Source organism: Podarcis vaucheri (assembly GCF_965113315.1).
Source record: "Podarcis vaucheri genome assembly, chromosome: 12".
In the NCBI taxonomy this organism is placed as follows: Eukaryota; Metazoa; Chordata; class Lepidosauria; order Squamata; family Lacertidae; genus Podarcis; species Podarcis vaucheri.
The window spans coordinates 31,255,428-31,271,294 of NC_138750.1; the positions used below are offsets into that span (position 1 = coordinate 31,255,428).

At 41.8% G+C, this 15,867-nt stretch overlaps 1 protein-coding gene across 1 annotated transcript in view; it reads left to right on the forward strand.

Moving 5' to 3' along the window:
* Positions 1–15,867, forward strand: part of SNX13 (sorting nexin 13) — a 68,750-nt gene that overhangs the window by 5,496 nt on the left and 47,387 nt on the right. The gene's annotated exons all lie outside the window — the stretch shown is intronic.

Consider the following 15,867-nt stretch of genomic DNA (forward strand, 5'->3'; position numbering starts at 1 on the left):
GAAATTGGATTTTGCCAGCAGGCTGTGTTGTTACCTCCCTCACTATTTCTGCAATCAACTGATGCCACAATGACACTGAAATCAAAATATGTAGATAAAGGCACAGTGAGGATACGTGAAGGCCCATGCTTGGAGTTTTGCAAGCCCTGACAATTTGCTGATAGTTGGAGTTTACAAAACCATGGTCACAGTGCTTAGCAGACCCCACAGTCAACTGATCAGAACTTTAAGCACTGCTATGTACTAGGTTTCACAACACCAGGATCCAGTTTTTTGGATAGATGTTTGGATGCTAGAAGTGCTCTAGACAGGGTGTGTAATAGTCAAAGAAAGGGTACTATATAGTTTCCAGGTGATACATACAATTTCCTCCTTACTTCCAAGTGTATACCTCACCCAGAGGCAGCTGTAGGGGAGCATGACTGGTGCAATTGCATCCGGCATGGAGCTTCTGTTCTGGGGTGCTGGAATAGTCACCACCACTTTTACTCCAATGAAAGGTGAGAGACAGGAGGGCGGGGGCAGGGCTGGCTTTTGGCATCTCACAGGGCGCCGCTGAAATTTGAGATGCTGAGGTCCACCACTGCCTTGGCTCTATGCTTATGGTTATTGGTTTCCCAGCCATCCATTCTTGATTTCCCAGCCATCCAAGCATTAATTTATGCTTACCATCTAAACTTGTGCAAATTTGAACTGGCACAATGTATTTAAATAACACATTTTTCCTAATGCAGAATATGGGAGTTTCTCAGTATTTTTGCACCATCAGCTGTAGCTTGTTGTCACAAAATTTTATTTTATCCTGCCTAGTGCAAATATATTTTGGAGAGCATATTTTTTCCTATTTTGAGGAACTTATCTAAGTAGTAGTTCTGATGTTTATATATCCACAGAGATAGACAATTGTGTCTAACACTGACTTTAAATAAAACAATTACCGTACAATTATGCAGACTAAAGAAAATTCTAGTATATTTATAAAGTATAAGCGAAAAGTTCAAACACTATAGGCCTTTCTCATTATGTGATTTATAGCTGCATAGACAAGCACAATTGTGAAACACCATAACTGAGTCATACATCTATTATAGATTTTAAGAGCTGACTGTGAAAACAAGCTGGGTGACACCTTGTTATTTGCTCTCCAGGCCTTTGCATTAGAACCACATTGTCATCCTGTTTGTTACGTCAAGCAGAGGATACAATATGAGATAATATGTGATCATGCACACAGAAAACTTTGCCATTTGGTATTTAGCAACCCCTTTCCAAGTGCCCACTGAGTGGTTGGCCTATAAGGGCAAAGAGGACAGTACTCTGCCACTCTTGCAACCCAGAGCCAGAGGCACTCTTCTTTAACCTTTCCCCCCATGTTATGTCTAGCTCCTTGGAGTCTGCATCACTACTGCCTGGGTATATATACCCCCATAACCCTCCAGAAAAAAAAGACAAACACCAAAGTCTATCCCGCATGTTGTGGGATTATTTTCATTTCATGCGGTCAGCTGATGTGGCTAAGGGGCTGGCGGCTATCACATCTGACCATGTGCCTTCAAGGCATATTAAATCTAGCGGGGAGCGGGTGTTGACTGGTTGGGTTCAGAGTGTGGTGAATGTTTCATTGCATAAGGCAGTGGTTCCTGTAATGATGCAATCACTCTTAAAGAAACTAGTCTTGGACACCTTGGACTGGAAAAACTATCAACCAGTTGCAGATACCCACTTTTGGGGGCAGATGGTGGAGAGAGTAGTGGCATGGGAACCATAAGCATTATTGGATGGCACAAGTAAACACGCATTGGATTGGACTTGGTGTGGTAAAATAAATTCGTTTCTGAAGGTAATATTTTCTGACTTCTCTATATGAATGATATGGTAGCACTATATGTAATTATTTATTATAATGTGATTTCTAACACAAACATATAATAAACTAAACAAACATAAATAAACAAATAAATAAACAAATTAATAAACAAATTAATAAACAAAATAAAATAAACAAATAAATAAACAAAATAAACTCCACTGTGTTCATTTAGACTTGCAGTCATTGGAGTACATGTACAAGTGCAAATTTGCAGTGCTTTGCCTACCACCAGCCCTGCCTATTGTTAGCCCTGGCTCTGCCTGCTGTTAACTTCCCTTCCCACTGTTCAACCTACCCCAGTGGACACCAGCTTGCATTGGTCATGTCTGGTTGCAGTTGCACACAGAATTCCATGCACACTATGCCACTGGTGCTGCCTGTACTGTGGTAGCAGTTGCTCGCTAGCAGCATAACCCATGACTACCACACCCAGGAAGAAAAAGTTTCTGACTTCACACTTCTGCTGCTGCAAATGCTTGGCTGAAAATATCTAATCTTAGAATGCATGGGTTACTCTTGGGCTTTTGAGCACAGGGGCATTGGCCCTTCTTTGTAAAACTGATGGCTTGACACAGGAACTTGAGTGGTGAGAAATAAGTTGTTAGGATTGCGTGTAGCTGCTGCTATGACCAAGTAAGCATATAATTGCAAAACATTCATTATTGCAGGCAAATATGCAGATACTTAGAATTAGGGCATTAAGTGGTAAAAACTTCTTGATATCAATCTTAGTTGCTAGTTATAAGCCACTTATAATTTTACTATTCTCGTGTAGGCTGCCACTGGATTTGAAGTATTGTCATGTGCATTGTTAATAGTCTTAAAGTATCATCATGTGTAATGTCATGTGCATTGTTGAAAGGTACTATACTGCAGCCTAGTAAATAAGCTCGGAATAATTACTAGACTGCAGTCCCTTTTCTTACTGGTTTGCTAAGAAATTAGCAGCCTGCTTTTCCATGCTGGCCCTTGAGGAGGTTAAGCCTCTTAGCAAGGCAAATAAAAAGCCTTATAACAAGTGGACTAGCGGAGGAGGGCCGAGTGATCTGCAAGTCTGCTTCAGATTGTAAGAGTAGACTTCCATTCTTCAGGTGGTACAGAGACAAAGTGGGCTGCTGGAGGAGGGATGGGGTCCTTCCATGAAACCTTCTCACTGTCTGACATGTACCAAAAATGTACATCAATCCTGAGAAAAGAACTTCTCAAAACAGTATTTCCTCAATAGTCACAATACATTATTAAATGCTATCAGGTCAAGTGAACTTTTAAACAGCTGATCACAGGATGACCAGGTAATTCTGTACACTTGCCTTCCACGGAATCCCTGGCTTCCTATGGCTACTAGGCTAGTGCTTCTATATGTGTCTGCTGTAATGCTTACATCAATGTTTGGCTTTTAACAAAGCACTTTAAGATGGGAAGGTTGACCCTTATAAAATGTTCATTAGTGATGCAGATGGCTCGAAATATGTTGCCTATAGTATCTAGTTTTGTTTCAGGAGAAAGTGCTGGTGAAGAGTGCTAAATGGGGATCTTAGAACAGTGAAAAACTAAAAGGAGATGGACAAAGCAATATGATTATCAGTACATCTTCCCTGTTCCTTCAATGATTATTAATTCAAATGCTCTAGTTGCTTTTCTCACCCAACTTTGGTAGGTAGCCATCTCAACATGCCTTCCATATTCTAAAGTCATTGTTCTTGTCAATAATAATAAAAAATTGAGTTAAGTTTTAAATCTCTTTTCAGTGTAATTCTAGTCTAGAACTTTTAATAGACTGATTCTATTTTTGTAGATTAAAATATTATGTCAACTTGAAATAATGAGGCACAAGTCTCATCTTCACAAGCTTCTATTTTTGTTTAATGCAGGCATGGATAGACTTCAGGGTGGTGAGATCTATTTTGTTTTTTGAAGGAATGCTGAGGTTCACCAATGGGACCCAGCTGGATGATGGGGCCAATTACGTACTAAACCCAATGAACTGTGAACTAGAGGAACTTGCATGTATAAGTACAAATATGCACCTGAGTTACCACAGATCAGGAAATTCTAATAGTCTCATTGACAATTATTTTGGGGGGGTTGTGTGTGTGTTGTAGTTGTTAAATAATTGGGAACCAGAAAACATGCCTCTGCAATGCAAATAATCCAGAGATCAATCTGCCTTTGCTTGTCTCTTTCTTAATGAACTTTGCTTGTAGTTGTAATGGGGGAAAACCTTTATACAGTCATACCTGGGGATAAATATGCTTCAGGATAAGTATTTTCGGGTTGCGCTCCGCGGCGACCTGGAAGTAACAGAGCACGTTACTTCCGGGTTTCGGCGCTTGTTCATGTGTAGACGGTCAAAATGATGTCATGCGCGGGAGCGGCAAAACGCAACCCGCAGATATGCTGTCACATCTTACGTTCTATTCAGGATGCGAATGGGGCTCCGGAACGGATCCCATTCGCATCCTGAGGTACCACTGTATATTGAACCTGTTTGTAAATTACTGCAGGTACATCATGGGAGTTAGTAACCTATATTGCTGAATTTATTTCTAAATAATAGAGCATCATGATAACACTAATCACCCATGGGTGTAACACCTAGTTACCAGTTTGAGGTCCTGTATTTCTTACTTGCCTAGTAGGAGTTGTTTCAACATTAGCTTTATGTTGCTGTTTCACTTGTCCATGATAGCAACAGCACTATTTCATCTAATGGTATAGTATTAAAATAATAGAAGGTTGATGTCACAAGGTAAATGCCATAATAGACAACATAAATGGTGATGTAGTGTTTAGATGAAGGTCAGTATCATTTGGAGCAATATAATGCTTTGTTATACATAGCACTGTTCACTCATGTCTTTATGTTAATTGCTTAAATTTAGTTTGACTCAGATGTCTTTATTTGGAAGACAACAGGTTTGAAGTTTAATTAATTCTATGTTGTGGGCATAGGTGGAATTAGATCATAACTGAAAAGCAGCTACATAGAAACAAAATAAGGTTTTGTAATCTTATAATAATAATAATAATAATTTATTATTTATACCCCGCCCATCTGGCTGGGCCTCCCCAGCCACTCTGGGCGGCTTCCATCTTGAGCTCACCTTTATCCCAGACATTAAGGGTGAGCTTAGCTGACATGCTAAAAGTGCAGTTCTCAGTATGTGCTTTCAGAAGTAGATGTTGGTGAGTTCAGTGGTACTGCCAAATAAGTAGGACCTATGCACAGGTTTGTATTCTAAGCCTAGAATCTTAAGCACACATTTAGTTTTGGAACTTGAATCTCTTTGCTTGATGTATTTTGGAGTTGAATGTAGAATTTCCATGACCCTTGATTTGGAAGTAACTATGGGATACAGTTGGCTGAATCCCTGTTTTTGAATTTGAGGTATGTTGCATGTGTTCGTAATTCATTGTCTCCCCTTGCTCAGATCACAGGACGTGGAATTTATGAATTGAGCTTTAATATGTACTTTACTATGTATGCATATGATTTAAATTGCTTTCTTCCTGACAGTGTGCAGAAAATCTTAGCCACCTATAAATATCCACCCTAATTCCTAATTTGCTAATGCAAGCATATTGCAGATTATTGACTGCGTCCTACTCTCACTCTTGTTTTCTTATGGAAGAGAAAAGGTAGTATTGTGGCAGCACCACAGCTAGCACCCTCAATTAAAACACAGTGATTCTGTAAAATCTGTAGGAAAAAACCCAAAGGAAGCAGCCTTCCTCAAGCTGGTGTCCTCCAGATGTTGTTGGACTTCAACTCCTATCAGTTGCAGCTAGCAGGCACAACAGTCAGGGAAGCAGCTTGGGAAGGCTGCCTTCAGGAATGGGGAATTCCTCAGAGCAGCCCAGGACAGATTCTGCATTCTGTCAACACTGAGCATGCTTAATCTCTATTGGGAGAAGAATTCACCCCGAGAGGAATTCATCATATTAGAGAGAGAGAGAATCAAATTGAATCGAATCATAGAGTTGGAAGGGATCACGAGGGTTTTTTGCCCAGCAACTCTTATTGATCCTCCTCGCCCTTCTGGTCTAGACTGGTGTTACACCAGATAGCCAGATAGATACAGCTGGGACACAGTAGGGCAGTTCATCAATTTAGGTCTCAGTAATTTATGCCAGGTCAGTCTGCAGTCATAGGAACATAGGAAGCTGCCTTATGCTAAGTCTCACTACTGGTCCATCTAGCTTAATGTTGTCTACCCTGCGAAGCAGTGACTTTCATAGTCCTACCTGGAGATGTTTAAAAGACATTTGGGTTCAGGTATCAATAAACCTGGTTGACATACCGTATTTTTTGCTCTATAGGACACACTTTTTCCCCTTCAAAAATGAAGGGGAAATGTGTGTGCGTCCTATGGAGCGAAGACGCCATAGCCCCGCGACCCTCTCCCGGCTGGAGAGGTGACGCGCGGCTATGGCAGGAGCCTCTATAGCTGCGTGTCACCTCTCCAGCCGGGAGAGCGCGCGCGGGGCTAAAGAAGCCATAGCCCTGCGACCCTCTCCCAGCTGGAGAGGTGACGCGCGACTATGGCAGCAGCCTTTCCACTGCTCCCTGACCTGCTCTTTGGGGCTGGTGGTGGGCTTCCCCCCGCCAGCCCCAAAGAGCAGGTTGAAAGGAACCTGAAGCCTGGAGAGCGAGAGGGGTCGGTGCACAGTTTTAATAACCAAAATAATAAATAGTGTAATAAACATTTAAATAGTGTAATAAACTTTTAAGCTAGTAAAAACATTTAAACCTTCAAAAGTGTACTATACCTATAGTCAATGCTTTTTTTCTAAAAAAAATGTTTATGGGTACACTCATTTTCCTACTCATGTTGAAATGTTGTCGTTTAGTCGTTTAGTTGTGTCCGACTCTTCGTGACCCCATGCACCAGAGCACGCCAGGCACTTCTGTCCTCCACTGCCTCCCGCAGTTTGGTCAAACTCATGCTGGTAGCTTCAAGAACACCATCCAACCATCTCGTCCTCTGTCGTCCCCTTCTTCTTGTGTCCTCCATCTTTCCCAACATCAGGGTCTTTTCCAGGGAGTCTTCTCTTCTCATGAGGTGGCCAGAGTATTGGAGCCTCAGCTTCACGATCTGTCCTTCCAGTGAGCACTCAGGGCTGATTTCCTTAAGAATGGATAGGTTTGATCTTCTTGCAGTCCATGGGACTCTCAAGAGTCTCCTCTAGCACCATAATTCAAAAGCACCCATTCTTCGGCGATCAGCCTTCTTTATGGTCCAGCTCTCACTTCCATACATCACTACTGGGAAAACCATAGCTTTTACTATACAGACCTTTGTTGGCAAGGTGATGTCTCTACTTTTTAAGATGTTTAAATACTGTCCCTCAATGAGACCAAACTTAGATTCACAAAATGTTTAGGGGTCTGCATCGCCCCAGAAAAAAGCACTGCCTATAGCACACAACTGCAGTTTATAATTCACCTTAAATATTTTGTGAATATCTTAATTTATGTCTCACATAAGTTCAACCCTGCCACTCACCAGAAAGAACTGAAGTATGTTCACTTGCACTATCATTGAATGAAGCACTATATAGTTCTCCGAGTCCCACTATGAGCTACTCTAGTAAACCATCCACCAGCTTGTGGAGAATAGGGGGTGTGCCCTGTCCCCATGATATCTCCCAAATGACTCCGTAAAGGATTAACTCCTTTTGCTGTTTCCTCAACAGGATCAGCCCACAAGTTGCCTCCCACAGCCAGATCAGTTTTAGTGAGCTCCACCTGGAAGGTGTTTAGTTTTAGCTTCTAAGCAGTCCCAGTCTGGCTGCACTTCATGTCAGTTTGCTGATGAAACAGCAGCAGTTGGTGGAAAAAGCAGGTGGGCTGCATCTTATGGCAGTGTTGTTGTTTTTCTCTTGTCACTGACTCACTGATACTGTTGGAGTTCTTCTGTTCTCATCTTGGTCAGCATTGAACAAGACAGTTAAAACACATTATTTATACATTCAAAGAAACATTTTTAAATATAGTTAACATGAAGTGAAGATGTTAGACTTCATGAAGCCATTATTTTTATTTTTATAGAATATCTTGTACTTTTGCAAAACCTATGTATTGTTTCCAATAATGTAACACGTGTTTACTAGAAGTAAGTTCTATTGAGTTCAAGTGTTTATACAATGATTGCAGCCTAATTAATATACATCAGACTAGGTTGTCAGTCTAAATTCTATTGTCCTCTTGTTATTTCACAAAGAGCAGAATTGGTGGAACCCCTGATCATCACACCAAAATTGAAAATATTTTTCTTTTAATTGTTTATCTTTGTTTTAATGTAATTGTCAAACAGAAAATTCAATACTACAATTCAGCCTAAAGGAAAAATAATTTGAGCAAATAACTGAAAATTCATCTTTTATTTGAACACTATGCTTAATCAGAATTTCATAGAATTTTAAAATCAAGTAATTACTATGTTAAGGAAGTTTGAATGCAAAGAAATAAAACAAGACATTTATATAATTACAGCATATGAAGTTAACCAGTAATTAAAAGCGAGACATGGTTGTAAAAATAGATGATAATAAGTAATGAATAAATCATCACTATTTCACAGGCTGGTCCTTGATGTATGGTAATTTTTTTCAGCAACTCAGCAATGAAATACATTACCATCCTTTTTTAAACAACTATGGGTTCTTCCTCGTCCATGCCCGTTGCTTTGAACTATATCATACTACTATAATCTGATGTGTTGTTTTCCATCCTGGTTCTAAACACAATTCTTGAAAATCCATTGTGTTCAGCAGGACTTATTCTGTAAAACTTCGATCAGGATTTTGAGTTAAAATATCTCAGCATGTACTGTGGAGGGGAATTCACAAGTAGGTTTGTACTAACAAATTTCCATTCATGGATATCTATTGGATCCAGATAGTTTTGTTTACTTGTTCATAGAATGAGAAGAGGCACCTTAATGCAGTCCAGCATAGTCCTCTTCCCCACCTTCAAACACCATTTGTCTACTGCCCTTTCTTTTTTCTCCCTGATGTTGCTTATCTTCTCCAAACTGCTGCATGTATTGGGAGGAAACTCTTCCTTTCTCAGTCCCTCTGGTAAGTGTACAGAGGTGGAAAATCCTGCTATTCATTCTGTTCTTCAAACTGTACTTGGGAACTGCTGAAGGACTTTGCAAGAAGACCAGGGGCTTTCCCCCTTGGTGAGTGAGATTGTTTGTGGATGCCACTTTGGATGATACAGTATTGGAAGCCAGCATTACATGAACTATTTGCCGTGGTAATATATTTACCCCTACGTGTGCACGCACACACATTCAATCAATCAATCAATCAATCAATCAATCTATGATTTAAGATTCCTTAAAGGCTTGTCAGGTGTCCCTCAGTGGGGGAATAATAATGACAGACAAGCTTTTCTGAAGTACAGTTGCAGAAGGAGTGCTGGGTATGCAATAAAATACATTCATGTGAAGCTACAGAGAAAGCATGGCCACTACTCTAAATAAGCTGATTGCGCTATAGGATCCTCTGCCACGTGCAATGCATCTGTGTCTGACATTCATGGCTTATTTGGCAGTCAGTGTTCAGTGTTCCTTAAAGGTGAAAGATTTCAAAGCCACTGTTATTTCTTCCTCTTATTTTAATAGATCATAATAGTCCTTGACCTGAACTGTTTACATTGTAACAATGAGTTTCTTACAGGAACAGAACAAGGCAATTCCAATTGTCATAATAAACAATGAACTTGTTGCCTGCCAGCCCATAACCACCAGTTCTTAGTTAGAGAAATGAAAGACTATGAAGACAGCTGAATAATGAAGTACTTTTTAATGATGCACCTGTTTAATGCTAGGAAAATGGCAATATTGTGGAATTTCTTTTTAAGGTTGTTATAAAAACGGTATGTTAGCAGTCTAATAAAAGAAATGCAGTGAACTTGGCAGATAGGACTCAATGCAACCAAAAATTAAGCACATTTGAATTCCCGTAATTCAGTGGGCGATTTTAAGCCAATTGATAGTATGTTGAAATCAATGGGAATTAAAAGTGCTTTCATTTGTTTGAATCATGCCCTTGGTTTTTAATGTCTTTCCTTATCTTGGCTATGGACAGGAGGAAGAAAAGAGAAAGATGAATATTTATCTCTAGCTCTACTGGCCTTATTTGGGAATTCTCTAGGGATTAAAGTTCTATTGCAGGGCTTTATTTAAGAGTCAAATACATTTGTGCAGTACTGGTGATCCTTGAAATATGCAGGCATGTGCCTTAGTGTCTGTGTTTATTATAAGTTCAAAAGTTGTTCATACTTTTAGCACATCTCTTGAGAAATATAACTCATTGTACATGTCACAACCAGTTTTGTCATATATATTTGCACCTTCAGATGTTTTAAATATCTCCTGATACTGTCCCCATGACAGCAGGAAAGAGTACAACCCAACATGCAAGTTGTTAAAATTAATCAACCATTCTGTTTTCTGTGAAAGACAGATTTAAAAATAGAATGCAAGATTAGTATTCTGGATCTCTCAAGCTTTGGGGGGGTGGATCTATGGAGATGTTCAATTCTAACAAAAGGTCCCCCCCCCCAAAAAAATGAACTGCTTCTGTGGGAATTTTCTAGAAGCATTCCTGTGTCGAAGAATGCTACGTTGTAAGAAGCCACCTTAAACCATTAATCTGGATATGTTTGACTCGATGACTTACAAGCACTTCAATAATTCTTGAGATGGAAGGAGAATGAGATAGAAACTTTTTCTGATAAAAAGTTTAATTGGAATGCAGATATGTGCAAAAGTCAATGGTCAACATTGTTACCATAGTTTTGGGAATAAGATGTTTGTGTTCTGTGCCTACAAGTTTAAGAAAACACTGGTTTCTTCTTCAGCCAGCTAGTAAAAAGCAATCTTATTTGGGCCCACGTCATACCTGCATAGTATACTCTGTGGGAAGGTGAGAAGAATCTACCAGGAAACAAAATTATTTTTCTGCAGCTGCAGGGCATAAAACAAAGTGACATGTTACTGAGAGGCGTACATCACTTTTAATGCCAGTTTTTGGAAATGGCAGGTGGGGAGAGTGCCTTTGTGCTCAAGTTCTGCTTGCAGGTCTCCTATGGGCATCTGGTTGGCCACTGTGAGAACAGGGATGCTGGACTAGGAAGAGCCATTGGCCAGATCCAACAGGGCTATTCTTTTCAGTTCAGTTCTAGACCAACATTGTAAAATGTCCTGTTTTCTGAGTATTTTACTCTTGCTGGAGTCCCAACTTGTTCAAGATCCATCTGTCATTTCCAGCCTTGGACAAAATGTGTTAGCATTTCCCCAAAACATCCCTTAGTTCCCTATAGTGTACTATCTCCCATTTATTGTTGATAAACAAATTTTACTTCCTTCTGGGAATAATCAATTTAAATGGTAAACCATACATGGATTCTAAAGTACTCCTTCACTTGTTGCCTCTTCTTTTTGAATAAAGGGAAGATAAGAAATATAACCTATAACAAAGAATAAGATCTTAAAATTGAATAGGATAGTTCCTCATTAAGATTTTTTGTTTTAGTACTGTTTCCAAATTACTATATGAATGATTATGAAACACAGGGTTTTAAAATATGTTTTTGGAGTTGCTTGCAATCTAGATGGAGAAAGTTGAGCACTTATAAAGTGTATATTGTAGTTTGGACTGTGGAAATGAGGTGCATTTTGTCTCCAGATGTTATTTCAGGATCTTTGGTCAAAGAGAGGAAGTGTTCTCTTGCTCCCTGTCCCCAGCAGACTAAGAGGTAATGATAGCAAATATTGTTATAATATTAAGAGGAACTGATTGACTGCCACAGTTAAGTTCCCATTATCTTATGTATAAACTTGAAGAAGTTAGCGGTTTAGCAACTGATTTTACTTGATTATGTGTTTTAGTAAAGAATGAAAGATACCCCACTCTCCCAAGTGGTCTGCAGAAAGAGCCATTGTTATGACCACCCAGTTCTTCTACTTCTAGTCTAGAATTATGAGGGGTCAGCTAGTGGTCATGGGCCTAGATTAGCTCTGATCTCTACAGTAGGCCATTGGTAGATATTGCTCCTACAGTAGTCTTCTCTACCAGAATGAAGAAAAGCTTGCAAGATTTAGAACAAATTGCTTCTAGAGTCAATACAAATGACTTTTACAAACAGGATTGTTAATGTCCAGGCTCCCACCCTCAGACGAAAGTTGCTTGGCTAAGCAAATCCCAAAAGCTTTATTGATAACATCAGCAAACAGTATCACCACCAAGTACAGGATATACAGTGCAACAGTTCTTAAGCAAAGTTCTAAGCAAAGGCATTGTCCCAACACTTGACATGCCCCTCCTGCTCTGCTTTTAAAGAGCAAGGCCTGTCTTTTACCAGTTCAGGGCTGCAGCTAGATTAATAATAATAATAATAATAATAATAATAATAATAATAATAAGTTTTATTTATACCCCACCCTTCCCAGCCAAGGCCGGGCTCAGGGCGGCTAACAAGCAATAATAAAAATAAGTTGAATGAATACAACTTAAAAACAAAATTAAAATACAACATTAAAATATTGAAACATTAAAATGTAGTCTCATCGCAGGAGGAGAAAGGAAAAGAAAAAAGAAAGAGGGGAAGGGAATCAAATTGGCTCCAAACCAAAGGCCAGGCGGAACAACTCTGTCTTACAGGCCCTGCAGAAAGAAATCAGATCCTGCAGGGCCCTGGTCTCATGAGGCAGAGCGTTCCACCAGGCCGGAGCCAGAGTTGAAAAGGCCCTGGCTCTGGTTGAAGCTAATCTAACTTCCTTAGGGCCCGGGACCACTAGGGTGTTGCTATTTATGGACCTTGAGGCTCTCCGTGGGGCATACCGGGAGAGGCGGTCCTGTGAATGTTTTTATTTACCGTGACCGGCTAATGGGTTTACGACCCAACTTAGCTTTTAACAACAGCCCGGCACGCTTCCTTCAGCTGCGCGTTCTTGCTTCCTCTGGTCACGGCTAGCAGAGTGAACACAGCGGTCAAAGCTGTCACGTTGCTTCCCACAGACACACAGAGCCTTCTTTTGTGTCTATTTACAGTTGTTTATTGCGACATTTCTCAAAACTCTCCAGGACTCCTTGCAGACATGGCAAAACGCGTCCTTTCCTCTCAGCAACCAAGAGAGAACAGAAAACTCCTCCCAGCTTCTAAAGTTGACGTCAGAATGTTGAGGCATCATGGGACAAACTTAACCTGTTAAGTTCCTACTCCAACACCCCCTCTTGCGTCACATTCTGACAAAACATGCGGATTTACCACATAACTCTCAGGTTCACACTGTGCGAAACTTATCCACGCACCAGTGGCCTGATATCTTTCAGGTGGAATACCCTTCGTTGTGCGACTTGACCGTCTGGGCACAAACTCAGATGTTTCCCTTGACACAACATCACCAGCAGGTGTGTCCTCAGCATCCCAGGATTCCCCCTCTGACTTATAACGACTTCGAATCTTCTCCCTTACACTTACCGGAGAACTAGGCTCACTCTTGACCTCCCTTTTAACAACTTGTGGAGATGCCCCACCCTGCTCCAGACCTTGGTCTGTGACCTGGTCGTCATTAGCAGACTCAGCCTCTTCTTCCTCCTCAGAATCTGAAAGACATTCTGAGAGAACATCACGCCCAACAGGAGTCTTTGACCTTACATCCTGTTCATAGAACTCAGCGTGTTTGCTGATCAGCAACTTACTCTGATCACCTGAAGGGAAAGCAAACCTCCATGCACGTGCTGCTGGCTCATACCCACAGAAGATCATTTTCCGGAACTTGGATCCATCTGGCCCTTGCAAAACCTCAGGCACTGGCACAGACGCGTGCGAACCAAACTTGCGCAAAAAATGAATCTGGGGTTTTCTGCCATGCAACAAACCAAATGGTGTGTCACCTACCATTGAATTGTAGGTACGATTCCAGGTGAAGCTTACATACCTGATTGCCTCCAGCCAAAACTTTGGTGGCAACCCAGAATCTGTCAGCAACACCTTTGCAGTCTTAACCAGAGCTTCACATCTTAGCTCAGCCCACCCCCTCTGATTGGGTGAAGTCACTGTGTGACGTATCCCTTTCTTGTGAAAGAACCTCTGCAAAGCAGATCCTGTAAACTCAGCTCCTCTGTCACTTGTGACAGCTTGCACTTTGGTGGAAAACCTTAGTTCCACTTCCTCTACCCAACTTTTGATCAGTTGTGCTGCCTCTTCCTTGGATTTAAGACCGTGAGTCCAGGTGTTCTGCGTAAAGCTATCCTGCATTGTCAGCAGAAACCTTGACCCTCCCAGACTTGGTTCCTTTACAGGACCCATCAGATCTATGTGAACCATTTCAAAGGATTTGGTGTGTACCCTCTCAGTGTGTACTGGGTAACTGTACCCTTTCACCTTTGCCTGTCTGCATGCTTCACAATCTATGACACATCCACATTCGACAATGTGACAACCGTTAGCGACCTCGGGTAGAATCTGTAGTTCTTCTACAGAACCATGAGCTGTTCTAGCATGCCAGACATGAGCACATGACACATGAGCGGGAATTTCAGCACACAGGGCTTGTGCTTTCTCAACCTTCCCCTCACCCTCCAGAGACGTTTTAAGAATGAAAAGATCATTCTGCCCCTTTTTAACCTTGGCAAGCATCCTCCCTCCTTTGGAGATTGTGCAGGTTTCACCCTGAAAACAAACCGTAAATCCCTTTTTCAGTAAATAAGGCACAGATAAAAGACAGCGTTGCATCCCAGGAACAGTACAACACTCCAACGTTTCCTGTAAAACACAAAAATGCAAATTTACAGCATTAGTCACATTATTTCTCTGTTCATTTGCAAACAGTACAGTTCTCCCGGCAGGAATTGCCGTGCAGTCCCACTTCTCGACAGCAGGTGTCTCTGGAATCAAATTATGATTAGCTGCAGAGTCTATAACAAAACAAAACTCAGAGCTTTTCTCACAGCTGTTCTCAAACAATGCCATACTAGCAGTTATTTGATAAATCTTCCCCTGGTCGTCACGTCCACCAGACTCAGTTGCTCGCCTGGCTCCTTTCCCAGGCTGATTTCCATGGTAACCCGACTGGTTCCCATGTGAGTTGACCTTGACAACATCCTGCCTTGCCTCCTTGCTCCGGTGGGGGCAATTTCTTCGCAGATGTTCTGGAGAATTACACACGTAGCAACGACGAGTGGAAAAGTACTGGGGTGAGCTCTCGGCTAGCATAGCTTCCGGGACATCAGCTCCGCCCCTCCTGGAAAAGCACTGCCCCTCAGCATACGCAGTGGAAACTTTTCCAAACTTGCTTTTGGGCTTCTCTGCCCCCCCAACACTTCCAACAGCACTCCGTGAGGCTGTAGATTCAGGGCTTCTGGCTGAGCCCTCGGCACCCTCCTGCTTCTGGCCTCCTGCTGAGCTTTGACACAAACTCCTCAGCACCTTCCAGGCTTCACCGGCTGACTCAATGCCTTCCAAACACGGCAACAGCTTAGCGTGTACGCTCGCTTTCAACATGCAGATCTCAGCTCTCTCAGCTTTCTCCCTCTGCATTTTCTCCTCCAGAGAAGCAGACTGCAGCCTTCCTGCATCTCTGTCCACCAGTTGCACTGGTTCCCTCTGGGAAATGTCCCAAACCTCCGTGGCTATAAACCACGCTCTCACCCATCTTGCCCAGGTATTCCACGCTTGGGCGGTGAGTTCCTCAAGCTGTTCAAACGGAGCTTGAATCACCTCCTGGCCATCTGCCATCTTCCCCCGGGGCCCAGCGTACTCACGTAAACAAACAGCCGCTCTCCAGCTCCCGGTCTAGCAGGTTAGCTCCCAGCTGAGATCGTCTGCCTCACCACTTCAGGCAGGACTCAAAGCTGTCTCAGGCATCGGCATCAGCTTGCCTTCAAACGCTAGGCACAGCTCTCAGCTCTAAGCAGCCTTTTTCCAACAGGCTTTCTGTCCATAGAGAAACGATTCCTGGCAACACAGCATCCAGCAA